Below are 3,367 nucleotides of genomic sequence, written 5' to 3'. Positions count from 1 at the left end.
ATACTCTGATCAGGGTATCACATTCTGAAGGCATGGTTTTTCTAAGACAGGTTGTCTACATCCTGGACCAAGTCAGGTCCATGGAAGAGGAGCTGGTGCAAAGAATCAAGCAGCAGGGTTTGCATATAACACCAAAGATTCTTGTGGTAAGGCCGTGATCCTAGCCATTCCTGCTATGTCATTTGTAGAACTGCTAAACTAATGGCTACTATTGCGCCGCAGCTAACAAGACTGATACCAGATTCCAAAGGCACAAAATGTAATGTGGAGCTCGAACAGGTTGAAAATACAAAATATTCACAAATACTCCGTGTACCATTCAAGACTGAAGACGGGAAAGATTTGCGCCAGTGGGTGTCCCGGTTTGACATTTACCCGTACCTAGATGTTAGAGTTGTGTCGAATATTGTGTACAAGGTAGGTTACAATTGGACTCCGAGTAGTATTGTGTTTACATAGGATATGGAATCGTGTCCAAGTAGGACACTTGTATCCTAGGCCTCTCATATATAGCGGGGCTAGACACACGATGTAACATATGCCAACATAATAGCACGGGCACGCGGGGGAGCCGGCGGCGTGTGCCGGCGCCCGGGCGGCAGAGGTGCGGTATTGTGACGGTGTCACGGGGAGGAGCGCCCGTAGTCAGGCCCCGGGATGTAACCATAATGGTGAACCTCATTAACAAATCTCGATGTCGTGCTTGTGTGATTGCTTGGTTCTCGGATGATCAACGGTATGCCTCGGATTTATTCTAACAGGGAGATATACTCAGGTTTGCCAGCTGCGAATTATTAATTATCAGCATTCTCATGTTAGTGATATTCAGTAAAATTTCATCCTGGCATGATTTTAGAATGCTTCTGCCAAAATTCTTGACATTCTAGAGGGCAAACCAGACTTGATCATTGGCAACTACACTGACGGCAACTTGGTGGCATCCCTCATGTCGAGCAAACTAGGCGTAACACAGGTGAAAAAATATCTAATTAAATAGGATTCCTCAAGATTTCTTATACCACCAACCACAGTTGATATGACATCCCTAAGTGCTCTTTCTGACAGGGAACAATTGCACATGCTCTCGAGAAGACAAAGTATGAGAACTCAGATGCTAAGTGGAGAGAGCTGGACCAAAAATACCACTTCTCCTGCTAATTTACTGCCGATATGATTGCCATGAATACTACTGACTTTATCATCACTAGAATGAATACTGCTGTAACTTGAGTGCTCTAACAGCGCTTGAGTACTTGCACCTAGAAACTTCTAACATTGACATATTGTGCAGCAAGGAGAAGCCTGGTCAATATGAACACCACTATGCATTCACAATGCCCGGTCTTTGCCGCTTCGCCACGGGCATCAATGTCTTTGATCCGAAGTTCAACATTGCTGCACCTGGTGCCGATTAGTCCGTCTACTTCCCCTACACACAGAAGCAGAAGCGGCTGACAGGCTTACACCCACAGATTGAGGAGTTACTGTACAGCAAGGAGGATACAGACGAACACATGTAAGTCAAGTCCCTTGGGAACACACATACTTTTGTTTGATCAGACAAAGTTGCTAACTGTTGTAATGCTACCAAATTCAGAGGGTATCTGGCAGACAAAAATAAGCCAATCATTTTCTCGATGGCATCACTGGACTAGTGGACTAGTGGACTAGTGGACTAGTAGAGGTGAAGAACATCACTAGACTAGTGGAGTGGTATGGCCAGAACAAGAAGGTCAAGGACCTTGTGAACCTCGTCGTCGTTGCAGGCCTCCTGAATGCTGCACAGTCCAAGGACCGAGAAGAGATAGACGAGATCAACAAGATGCACAATTTGATTGACAAGTACAAGCTGAAAGGACAGATCCGGTGGATCAAGGCTCAGATTGACCGTGTCCGTAACGGCGAGCTGTATCGTTACATTGCAGATACAAATGGTGCATTTGTTCAGGTATGCAATACTAACTGTTCGGGCATGAATAGGGCTCCATTCTCTGAAATCTATGCTTCACGGTAACCAGCTATTACATAAAAGCCTCAACCATGGCCTGACAATGCATATCTCTGGTTTCAGCCTGCACTTTTTTTTTTTAGAACGAAGGCTCAAGTCGAGCCCGACTTTGAATTAACAAAGCCATCAACCGGCCAGGAGTACAGCAACCGCCAACTTACAAAAAAAGAACAAAGAAACAGCTAAAAGGATACATAGTGCTGTGCAAGCAGCTAAAAGGCTTCCTACCATCTACAAGCAAAGATGAAGAAACTAAAGAACAGGACCAGCTTGAAGACAATGAAGCCCTCCACCGAGTTCAATCCATCCCGTACACCAGCAAGCCTTGCGGAGATCCAACTAGCATGTAAGGGAACGCTGACAGCTCCATTGACTCCAACCGCATCGTTGACAACATCCTGCAACTCCGAAGGGGCTCCCTAGCCCCTCGCCTGGCACGAGGCGCCGATCCGTCGGGCGATGCAAACGCTCTCCCTAGAGCAAAGATGTACAACCGACGCCATTGCCGCCCGGAGAGCCTGACCAGGGCACCACTAACTCGCGCCGCCGAGCTCCACATAGGCAAACATGGAGCAGGGGGGAACCAACACTCAAGGAGAAGCAAAAAGCAAGGTGGGGCTGCTGGTGACAGAGCAGACATGGTTGGGGAGCCACTGACTTGGAGAAGAACCACCAAGACCCCGCCAACGCCAACCATGTCGCCATCGGACGCCCACCAACCAGATCGAACATGCCACCTCCCCATGCTCAATCGAAGGCGGCACCTCCATGGAGGTGGCGACGCCGCGAGCGTCGCTGCCGCCCAATCCAGGGGGATTTGGGTTTTCACCCCGGTGCACGAGCAGGGGAGAGAAGCAGAAGGGGGAAAGGGGGCACCTTGACGGCGCCTACAGGTAGGAGACAGCGCCCTCAGGCGTCGCCGTCGTTGTGGCCGGCATGGCCAGCCGTGGATTTCTCCAGGTCCCCCATCTCCTCCACCCCTACCACAGACGCGACGCCGGCGACCAGGGCCAGCCGGAAGCCAGATCTGATAGAGGCCGAACGGATCGGGGGCAAAGGCGTCGGATCCGGGGCGGGCGCCCCCGCGGCACCGTGCCCCACAGCCACCACCTGCCGCCGCCTTGCCACCCGCGTGGCCAAGGGGGCGGCCAGCACCAGCGACGCCGCGGGCTGAAGACGACGACGCACCACCACCCGAGGCTGCCGCCCCGGCTCCGAATCCCCTGCGCGAAACAGGCGGACAAGATCCCCGCCACCACCCTCCCCGGCGGACGCGCAGCTTTCCGGCGACCGCCTCCGGTGGTGGCGAGGGAGAGGAGAAGGGGGGAGGGGCCGCCGGCGGCGGCTAGGGTTAGCGCC

General features: G+C 51.9%; 1 pseudogene; it reads left to right on the top strand.

Annotated features, from left to right (window-relative positions):
• Positions 1–3,367, top strand: part of LOC119334153 — a 13,891-nt pseudogene that overhangs the window by 1,404 nt on the left and 9,120 nt on the right.

Source organism: Triticum dicoccoides, chromosome 7A, assembly GCF_002162155.2.
Source record: "Triticum dicoccoides isolate Atlit2015 ecotype Zavitan chromosome 7A, WEW_v2.0, whole genome shotgun sequence".
NCBI classification, from domain to species: domain Eukaryota; kingdom Viridiplantae; phylum Streptophyta; class Magnoliopsida; order Poales; family Poaceae; genus Triticum; species Triticum dicoccoides.
Note: the sequence above shows the minus strand (reverse complement) of the source record. Positions and strands in the feature narration are given on the sequence as shown.